Genomic DNA, 12,585 nt, shown 5'->3' with positions numbered 1-12,585 from the left:
ACCGCTAGCTCAGATTATGGAACATCACAACATTTCCTACCATACTTATGCCGATGACACAGAGCTCTATATTTCAGTGTCACCACATGACTACAGTCCCCTGATCTCATTGAGTAACTGTATTCACCAAATCAATGAGTGGATGTGCTAGAATTTTCTCCAGCTAAATGCAGAAAAGACAGAGGTGATCATTTTTGGCCCTAAAAATGAAAGGGAAAAGATCAGCGCTCACCTTGGCTCAATGTCATTGACAGCTACAAATCAAGCCAGCAATCTGGGTGTAATTATTGACTCAGACCTGAACTTCAACAGCGATCTAAAGTTTATCACTAAATCTGCATATTACCACCTGAAAAACATTGCTAGAATTAAGGGTATTCTGTCTAAACAAGACATGGAAAAACTTATTCATGCATTCATTTTCAGTAGGTTGGATTATTGCAATGGCATCTTTACAGGCCTCAACAAGAAATCAATCATGCAGCTGATCCAGAACGCTGCTGCCAGAGTCCTTACAAACACCAGGAAACTGGACTACATTACACCAGGAAACTGGACCATATTACACCAGGAAACTGGACCACATTACACCAGGAAACTGGACCATATTACACCAGGAAACTGGACCATATTACACCAGGAAACTGGACCATATTACACCAGGAAACTGGACCACATTACACCAGGAAACTGGACCATATTACACCAGGAAACTGGACCATATTACACCAGGAAACTGGACCATATTACACCAGGAAACTGGACCACATTACACCAGGAAACTGGACCACATTACACCAGGAAACTGGACCATATTACACCAGGAAACTGGACCACATTACACCAGGAAACTGGACCATATTACATCAGGAAACTGGACCACATTACACCAGGAAACTGGACCACATTACACCAGGAAACTGGACCACATTACACCAGGAAACTGGACCACATTACACCAGGAAACTGGACCACATTACACCAGGAAACTGGGCCATATAACACCAGGAAACTGGACCATATAACACCAGGAAACTGGACCATATAACACCAGGAAACTGGACCATATTACACCAGGAAACTGGACCATATTACACCAGGAAACTGGACCATATTACACCAGGAAACTGGACCATATTACACCAGGAAACTGGACCATATTACACCAGGAAACTGGACCATATTACACCAGGAAACTGGACCATATTACACCAGGAAATTGGACCATATTACACCAGGAAACTGGACCACATTACACCAGGAAACTGGACCACATTACACCAGGAAACTGGACCATATTACACATGGAAACTGTACCATATTACACCAGGAAACTGGACCACATTACACCAGGAAATTGGACCATATTACACCAGGAAACTGGACCATATTACACCAGGAAACTGGACCATATTACACCAGGAAACTGGACCACACCAGGAAACTGGACCATATTACACCAGGAAACTGGACCATATTACACCAGGAAACTGGACCATATCACACCAGGAAACTGGACCATATTACACCAGGAAACTGGACCACATTACACCAGGAAACTGGACCATATTACACCAGGAAACGTGACCATATTACACCAGGAAACTGGACCACATTACACCAGGAAACTGGACCACATTACACCAGGAAACTGGACCATATTATACCAGGAAACTGGACCATTCTACACCAGGAAACTGGACCACATTACACCAGGAAACTGGACCATATTACACAAGGAAACTGGACCATATTACACCAGGAAACTGGACCACGTTACACCAGGAAACTGGACCATATTACACCAGGAAACTGGACCATTCTACACCAGGAAACTGGACCACATTACACCAGGAAACTGGACCATATTACACCAGGAAACTGGACCACATTACACCAGGAAACTGGACCATATTACACCAGGAAACTGGACCATATTACACCAGGAAACTGGACCATATTACACCAGGAAACTGGACCATATTACACCAGGAAACTGGACCATATTACACCAGGAAACTGGACCATATTATACCAGGAAACCGGACCACATTACACCAGGAAACTGGACCACATTACACCAGGAAACTGGACCATATTACACCAGGAAACTGGACCATATTACACCAGGAAACTGGACCATATTACACCAGGAAACTGGACCACATTACACCAGGAAACTGGACCATATTACACCAGGAAACTGGACCATATTACACCAGGAAACTGGACCATATTACACCAGGAAACTGGACCATATTACACCAGGAAACTGGACCATATTACACAAGGAAACTGGACCATATTACACCAGGAAACTGGACCACATTACACCAGGAAACTGGACCATATTACACCAGGAAACTGGACCATATTACACCAGGAAACTGGAGCATATTACACCAGGAAACTGGACCATATTATACCAGGAAACCGGACCACATTACACCAGGAAACTGGACCACATTACACCAGGAAACTGGACCATATTACACCAGGAAACTGGACCATATTACACCAGGAAACTGGACCATATTACACCAGGAAACTGGACCACATTACACCAGGAAACTGGACCATATTACACCAGGAAACTGGACCATATTACACCAGGAAACTGGACCATATTACACCAGGAAACTGGACCACATTACACCAGGAAACTGGACCATATTACACCAGGAAACTGGACCATATTACACCAGGAAACTGGACCATATAACACCAGGAAACTGGACCACATTACACCAGGAAACTGGACCATATTACACCAGGAAACTGGACCACATTACACCAGGAAACTGGACCATATTACACCAGGAAACTGGACCACATTACACCAGGAAACTGGACCATATTACACCAGGAAACTGGACCACATTACACCAGGAAACTGGACCATATTACACCAGGAAACTGGACCATATTACACCAGGAAACTGGACCATATTACACCAGGAAACTGGACCATATTACACCAGGAAACTGGACCACATTACACCAGGAAACTGGGCCACATTACACCAGGAAACTGGACCATATTACACCAGGAAACTGGACCATATTACACCAGGAAACTGGACCATTCTACACCAGGAAACTGGACCACATTACACCAGGAAACTGGACCATATTACACCAGGAAACTGGACCACGTTACACCAGGAAACTGGACCATATTACACCAGGAAACTGGACCACATTACACCAGGAAACTGGACCATATTACACCAGGAAACTGGACCATATTACACCAGGAAACTGGACCATATTATACCAGGAAACCGGACCACATTACACCAGGAAACTGGACCACATTACACCAGGAAACTGGACCATATTACACCAGGAAACTGGACCATATTACACCAGGAAACTGGACCATATTACACCAGGAAACTGGACCACATTACACCAGGAAACTGGACCATATTACACCAGGAAACTGGACCATATTACACCAGGAAACTGGACCATATTACACCAGGAAACTGGACCATATTACACCAGGAAACTGGACCATATTACACCAGGAAACTGGACCATATTACACCAGGAAACTGGACCACATTACACCAGGAAACTGGACCATATTACACCAGGAAACTGGACCATATTACACCAGGAAACTGGAGCATATTACACCAGGAAACTGGACCATATTATACCAGGAAACCGGACCACATTACACCAGGAAACTGGACCACATTACACCAGGAAACTGGACCATATTACACCAGGAAACTGGACCATATTACACCAGGAAACTGGACCATATTACACCAGGAAACTGGACCACATTACACCAGGAAACTGGACCATATTACACCAGGAAACTGGACCATATTACACCAGGAAACTGGACCATATTACACCAGGAAACTGGACCACATTACACCAGGAAACTGGACCATATTACACCAGGAAACTGGACCATATTACACCAGGAAACTGGACCATATAACACCAGGAAACTGGACCACATTACACCAGGAAACTGGACCATATTACACCAGGAAACTGGACCACATTACACCAGGAAACTGGACCATATTACACCAGGAAACTGGACCACATTACACCAGGAAACTGGACCATATTACACCAGGAAACTGGACCACATTACACCAGGAAACTGGACCATATTACACCAGGAAACTGGACCATATTACACCAGGAAACTGGACCATATTACACCGGTCATGAAATCACTACACTGGCTTCCAGTGAGTCAAAGGATAGAGTTTAAAATCCTACTGCTGGTCTACAAGGACCTGAATGGTCTTGGACCTGAATACATGCTGGATCTGTTAGTTCCTATGAAGCTCCCAGACCCCTGAGGTTCATCTTAACAAATCATTTTATTTGTTATTTACTGTCTAATTATGTCTTGCTGCTTTTAATGTTGATGTAAAGCACTTTGAATCACCTTGTGTTTAATTGTGCTCTATAAATAAACTTGCCTTGCCTTGCCTTGGGAAGTAGACACCATCTTTACCTTTAAGATTACCTTCCTGTTAAAGCTCATAGACCCGGCTTGCTTGCGTGCACGGAAACATCTTTAGTTACGCCACTTAGAGGCTGGTGTGTTGGGAGACCTCCCACAATGCTCTTCCTTCACGCTGCTCTCTTCACTCTCCTCATGTACACTTGTTAGGCCGGCCATGTATGAGTGTGTATGTCATTATTGTTGCAATAAACTCTCTATTTCTGTGTTTCAAATAAGCAAATCTCCCTCTCCCTGTGTTCGTTGGTTTTTTGTCATCTCAGATCTCAAATCTGTCGACAACTGCACTCCCTGAATCTTGTTGTTTGTTTCCCCCCCGCTGTTTGTTCCTGCTTGTGGAGAATGGTGGAAGTGACTATTTGATGCAACCTGTTGGGTTCCTCCTCGGCTAGGCTGGTGTTGTTTTTTTAAAATAAATTGGCGTTACATGAACTCTGAATCTGGACTAATAGGAATGATCTGGATTAAGGGAATTACAATGAGATGGGCTGAAGTAGAAAATAACTGGACTGTATTGATGTTTTGACGTCTCTGTAAGATGACTTACAGTGAAAAAGTGCTATACAAAAAAAAAGTGACTGGAACTCATATGAATTTGACTTAATATGTTTGATTATATCTTGTGAATTAAATGAAAAAGTTTGAAACAAGAAAAATATTTTATGTGGAAATGTATATAAGGAATCATGTCGGTCTCAGGGTCATTTTTTCCATTTTTCATGCACTAACACTCGGGTACTTGGTTTGAAGATGGCACAAATTGATTTTTGGATTACATAAAGAAAAATGATCTTCTATTATCTACTTTGCCATGTACTTCTTTTCAGATAACAGGAAATAATAATTGAAGTTAGTTAAATGTAATGATCTCTAATCTCTGATAAAAACAATACATAAAAAGTGCTTGATTAGAGGTTAAAAAAATAAAAAATCCAGCATGCGGTCAATACTGCATTGATTTAAGCATGGAACTGCCAGATTGCTGGAGCGCATCACACAATGATCCTGTACGCTAGTCAAATCATTGTCTGCCGTCTGTGTTGGTTAATCTTACTTTCATCTTTGTCTGAGACGAGGATATCGCAGGTGTTGGATTACATAATACAAGGCATTAATCTGATTTACAAATATGCATCTTATCTCTGCCAGTGGGGCCGTCTGCAGCTCTTACAGGGCGTTTCTTGCAACATTGAAATTCTAAACTCTTAAGTGGGGGACAGAAGAAGGTATTTGATGGCTGGCTCGCCGGTAGAACGGTGACAGCTCCTGCTGCTAAAAGCACTGCAGACAGACGGGTTTCCATGGTGTTGCACCGGCACGGCTGCTTTCATGTTTGCAGCACAATGAGAGGCAGAGCTTTTTTAATGTCTGCTAATTGGCAGAGCATGTGATGCTTTCACTTCAAGGGCTATCTTTTGGCATAATTTTTTGGCTTCACTTAAAAATATAGCGTTGGTTTATAGTACATGTGTAATGATAGTAATTTAACACAAAAACAAATCTGACAAAATATTAAAACATTAATAGCATATTATACAGGAGCAATGGAAAGATTAAGATTAAGGTTGGATTTCAACACCAAATTTGACTTACAGGACTGTCTCAGAAAATTAGAATATTGTGATAAAGTTCTTTATTTTCTGTAATGCAATTAAAAAAAACAAAATTCATTACAAATATTAAAACATTAATAGCATATTATACAGGAGCAATGGAAAGATTAAGACCTGAAGGTTGGATTTCAACACCAAATTTGACTTACAGGACTGTCTCAGAAAATTAGAATATTGTGATAAAAGTTCTTTATTTTCTGTAATGCAATTAAAAAAAACAAAATTCATTACAAATCAACTGAAATATTGCAAGCCTTTTATTATTTTAATATTGCTGATTACGGTTTACAGTTTAAAATTAAGATTCCCAGAATATTCAAATTTTTTGAGATAGGATATTTGAGTTTTCTTAAGCTGTAAGCCATGATCAACAATATTAAAATAATAAAAGGCTTGCAATATTTCAGTTGATTTGTAATGAATCCAGAATGTATGACAGTTTTGTTTTTGCATTACAGAAAATCACAATATTCTAATTTTCTGAGACAGTCCTGTATATGTGCGCTGAATGACAGTGTTTGGCTTACGTGAAGCGTTCACAAATATTAGATTGTTTCTGGCACAACTCTGTGTTAGAAAGTGCAAACCTGAATAAGAGACAGATTTTCATAAAAAACCAGAAGGGTGCTGTGGGAGTGGATTCTTCATTAATGCCGTTTCCACATTTCACAGTTTTAATGAGAGATTCACATCTGGATCTGGAACATTCACCGACATTCAGCCTGGTAGTTTTGTATAACTGTGCTCACAAAAAGACTGAGAGACAGCACCGAAGGAACAAATGTTAAAGTATACTGATATATATTGCTCTTCACAACTAAGAGGAGCCTGAAATGATTCACTATACCTGCGTGTTTCCCTGATCCAAACATTCTGCTTTAATTTAACAATAATAATGATGTGGGGGATCAGGAATGTCTGAACCAAATGTAACAGCATCAGCTATTACATGCAGTACTGGAGTTGAGGGGGATGAGGGGGGATGAGGGTCATCACCAGAAAAATAACTAATTTCACAATTTTCACCTGTTTCAAGTAAATTTTCACTGAAATACGTAGACAAATCAGCCAGTGGGACAAGATTTATCTTCTTATTACAGGCAAAAAAATCTTGTTCCACTGGCAGATTTTTCTACTTATTTCAAGTGAAAATCTACTTGAAACAGGTGAAAATTGTTGTTTTTTCCAGTGATGAGTCTTGTTTTAAGTGTAATGAGATTTTTTTTACTAAAATGAGACATTTTAACTAGAAATAAGACAAATATTCTTGTTAAGATTGTGAGTTTTTGCAGTGATCCATTTTACTTATCCTGTGAAGGACAGAATCATATTGATAAGTTCAGAAAAGTGTTTTTTATTGTTGTGTTTTGATGTATTTGATGTAAGCCCAGTGGATATTTAAAGCTTACAGAAGGCTGCATTTAACTGCTGCTATGTCATTCCTGCAGTATTTCTGCAGGTGTTTTGGTCACTGCTATTATTTTTAATATATTATATTATTTGTAATCAGCACAAATTATCTGTCCCCATATGATAAAATCCACCATCCCCCCTGATTGTTTTTTACAACTCGAGTACTGATTACATGTCTATATTTCAGGCTGAACCACAAAGTTCACATAAATCCCTTTTGTCAAAAGGATCCATCCCATGTGGATATTGAATGTTTTAAATACATTTCAGTCTTAATTGAAACTGTATCAGTGTGAACCAACATCGTAGAGTGTCTAACAGTTGCATCGCTACATAATCCAGCCGCCAGCATGTTTGGAAACCATGTTTAATGCTGGGGGGAAAAAAGTAGGAAGAAGGGGAAGATAGAGCAAACAAAAGAAGCAGAATATCTGTTAGTAACGAAGCGCTGGGCCCGAGGGTGCTGTGGGCTTTTGCTGCATCCAACAAAAAGCCCATAATTTTCTTCCTGTTTGATTACATTGTATATCTGACATTTAGCCCGGGTTCCTTCAGAGACCAGACAGCCTTAGCTCACCAGCGAAACAGATATGTGAGGACCAGCTCCTGAATACTAATGTCATGATAATGCCCTGGAGCCAAGGCACTGTTAAATAATACACCTGAGCTTTCGTGGCATAATGTGAGACAGTGAATTTGGATTTGTTTTCCTTCTTTTCCTTGAATAATAGAGTCTTATTTGAAAATGCAAACTGTTTTCTAGTTTGCTTATACAACCTTAACGTGGCCTCCTCTGAAGCAGATATGCATCCCTGCTCGCTGAATTAAATGTGTGCTCCAGCATCTTGTTATGCTTGCATCAGATCCCTGATATATGACAGAAAAGGTCTTAAGTTATTGTCCTGCCTAATAAAACCTGCCTAATAATTGCCCTGCCTAATAAAACAACGCCTCAAAAGCGTTTGACCGAGTTAACCATGAAACGTTATTCAGCAAATTGAGTGTTCCTGGTTCCTGGTTACCTTGTCAGAATCCTGGTTTACTGGTCTGCACAGCAGACTCTGAGAGTTGATTTGATTTGATATGTTTATTTGGTCACGTTGTAGAAGTCAGTAGTCAATACAAAGTTCTTTGCATGTAGATCAAGCAAAAAAAAATAAAAAAAAAAATAAAAAAAAATAAATAAATAAATAAATATATATATATATATATATATATATATATATATATATATATATATATATATATATATATATTAGAGAAAGAAAGAAAGAAAGTAAATAAATAAGAAAAAGAAATAAATGCATCAAGATGTTCATATTTACACACGTTCATCCACATGCACCAAACCCACCTATATATACATTGCTGTGCATACATACATAAATATATATGCACTTATTTATACCTGTATACACATACATACATGTACATACATGTACACTCATCTACACATACATAAGCATTCATATACATACATCCATATACATGCCCTTCCATAGATAGATGTGCTGGCCCCCCCTTCTCCTCCCTTTTCTCTCTTTTGTCCATGTTGCAGCATCCTTTGCCGGACACCGGAACCTGCAGTGTGGGAGTGAGGGGGGCAGGGTAACAGCCCGGGCAGGCGGGGGAGAAGGTTTGTCCGTCAAGACTCCTCTCCTTGGCCCTGCCCCTTTTCAACCCTTCCCTGACCCTGCACCCCAACCTGGGACCTGATGATTGGGCCGGAGCTTCGGGAGCTGTGTGCTGGCCTGCGGTCCCCACCCCTGGTCATCCCGTTGCTGCTTCCACCTGCCTGCTGTGCTGTTGCCGTCCCTGACCCACCAGTCTGGCCCTTGGCAGGAGGGTCCCCCCTGATGAGCCTGGTCCTGGTCCAGGTTTCTTCCCTCCTAAAGGGGAGTTTTTCTTGCCACTGTTTGGCTTAAGGTTTTTCTCCCACTAGGGGAGTTTTTACCTGCCATTGTTTATGTAATAACTGCTCGGGGGTCATGTTCTGGGTATGGGTCTCTGGAAAGCGTCTAGAGACAACTCTGTTGTATTAGACGCTATATAAATAAAATTGAATTGAATTGAATAGACAAAATACACACATCATTCTGTCCATAATTTTGCAATAAATCTACATAATGTGGCTATGCCAATGATTTGGAAAATAAATACTATCATCTGTAAATAGAATCTCAGGTCTTCACTATTCAAATGCACCTTAACCTTTTTTATATTATTTATATTCATTATATTCTTATATTTCTTATTGTTTGCACTATTGTTTCTTATTGGTCTTGCACTGGAGAGTTGATGCTGCTTTCAATCTCACTGTACGAGGTACATTGACAATAAAGTATTATTCTATTATTTTATTTATAATTATTTATGATCTTGTCTTTATACAAATTTTTGTAATTTTCTAGGGTAGTCTATTACACAGTTTCATTTCACTATCAAGGTTATTCCACATATTGACTCCTTTTACTGAGAAGCTTCTCTGTTTCACGGTTGTTCTTGTCTTGTTTTTCATAAACATACATATTCCTCTCAGTTCATAATGACTGACTCTTCGTTGGAAGAGCTTCTGAACACAGTCAGGGAGCATGTTACTATTTATTATAAACATAAACTGAGCGGTTTTAAAATCCACCAGGTCATGAAATGTAAGAGTTCAGTGGGGAAGTTCTTTATCTGCTCCAGTTCATGTTACCAATGGTGTTGGGCAGGGAGGGATTTTGTCACAGGTCCTGTTTAATTTTTATATGGAGGACCTTTCTCTGCAGCTGAATAAGTGTGGAACAGGTTGCATGATAGGTGATGTACTTGTCAACCACCAGAGGTGTCAAGTAACGAAGTACAAATACTTTGTTACCTTACTTAAGTAGAAATTTTGGTTATCTATACTTCACTGGAGTAATTATTTTTCAGACGACTTTTTACTTTTACTCCTTACATTTTCAATTCAATTCAATTCAATTTTATTTATATAGCGTCTAATACAACAGATGTTGTCTCTAGACGCTTTCCAGAGATCCAGAACATGAACATAAACATAAACATAAACATAAACATAAACATAAACCCCCGAGCAATTATTATATAAACAATGGCAGGTAAAAACTCCCTTAGTGGGAGAAAAGCCTTAAGCCAAACAGTGGCAAGGAAAAACTCCCCTTTAGGAGGGAAGAAACCTTGAGCAGGACCAGGCTCATAAGGGGGGACCCTCCTGCCGAAGGCCAGACTGGGGGAGTCAGGGACGTCGACAGCACACAGCAGGCAGGTGGAAGCAGCAGCGGGATGACCAGAGGTGGGGGGGGGGGGGGGCGTCAGCAGCACACAACAGTCATGTGGAAGCAGCAGCGGGATGACCAGAGGGGGGGGGGGGGGTGTCAGCAGCACACAACAGTCATGTGGAAGCAGCAGCGGGATGACCAGAGGGGGGGGGGGGGGGCGTCAGCAGCACACAACAGTCATGTGGAAGCAGCAGCGGGATGACCAGAGGGGGGGGGGGGTGCAGGCAGGCGGAAGCAGCAACAGCAGACATCCACGTAGGCAGGTGGAAGAAGCAATGGGATGACCAGAGGGGGGGGAGGGCCGGGAACACAGGCCAGAACGCAGCTCCTGAGGCTCCGGCCTGCAAACATACACAAAAGAGAAAAAAGGGGGGCCGGCACAAGAAACTACAGGAACAATGGACAAAAATGATAGCTATGAGATATTTATAATAAATAAAAAAGGTAATGGAGAAGAGAGGCAGGGAAAAGGAGAGGAGAAGAAGGGTGAGAGGCACCGCCCAGCGGATCATGTCGGTGCCCCCCTGCAGCATAAGCCTATAGCAGCATATCTACCGCGAAGCTATATTTGAGACTAACTATTATAGTTTTGTTCTATAGCTGCGACAATGACTACTGACTCTAACACACTAGAGTTTACACTACCTAGAGATTTACCAACACCAGCTAGAGGTTTACTTAACACTAACTATAAGCTTTACTAAACAGAAAGGTTTTAAGTTTAGTTTTAAAGGTGGAGGTGGTGTCAGCCTCCTTAACCCAGATTGGAAGTTGGTTCCAAAGTAATGGTGCCTGATAGCAGAACGCCCGCCCTCCAAATCTACATTTAGATACTCTAGGAACTACGAGTAAACCTGCACCCTGGGAGCGGAGAGCTCGGCCAGGAACATAAGGCACTATCAAATCTTGTAAATACTGCGGAGCTAAGCCGTTTTGGGCTTTATATGCAAGTAATAAAATTTTAAATTGAATTCTGAATTTTACAGGTAGCCAATGGAGCGACGCTAACACTGGAGAGACGTGGTCTCTCCTGCTAATTCCTGTCAGTACTCGTGCTGCTGCATTTTGGATCAGCTGGAGCCTATTCAGCAAATTACTTGGACATCCTGCTAACAACACATTACAGTAATCCAGTCTAGAAGATACAAACGCATTAACTAGTTTTTCTGCATCCCTCTGCGAGAGGATTTTCCTAATTTTTGCAATATTACGGAGATGGAAAAACGCTATTTTACAAACCTGATTAACATATGGTTTAAACGACAAATCCTGATCGAAAACAACACCAAGGTTTCTCACAGTTGCACTGGAAGCCATCGCAACACCATCTAATCCCTTCCTAAGATGCTCTGGACCAAGAATGATAACCTCTGTTTTATCTGAATTTAGAAGCAAGAAATTTCTGGACATCCAGTCCTTGATGTCCCTAAGACATGCCTGAAGTTTAACTAACGGTTCTGTTTCATCCGGCTTCATAGACAAGTAGAGCTGCGTATCATCAGCATAACAATGAAAGTGTATGCCGTGATTCTGGATTATACTTCCCAACGGCTGCATGTATAAACTGAACAAGACTGGCCCTAGCACTGAACCCTGCGGAACACCATAACAGACCCTCGACTGTTCTGAAGAAACCTCATGTACATGAACAAACTGGAACCTGTCAGATAGATATGATTTAAACCAACGTAGAGCTGTCCCTTTAATCCCAACAACATGCTCTAACCTGTGCAGTAAAATGCCATGATCAACAGTGTCAAAAGCAGCACTG

The sequence above is a fragment of the Cololabis saira genome, chromosome 12 (assembly GCF_033807715.1).
Source record: "Cololabis saira isolate AMF1-May2022 chromosome 12, fColSai1.1, whole genome shotgun sequence".
In the NCBI taxonomy this organism is placed as follows: Eukaryota; Metazoa; Chordata; class Actinopteri; order Beloniformes; family Belonidae; genus Cololabis; species Cololabis saira.
The sequence above is the reverse complement of the archived record's forward strand: the minus strand, read 5'-3'. Positions refer to the sequence as shown.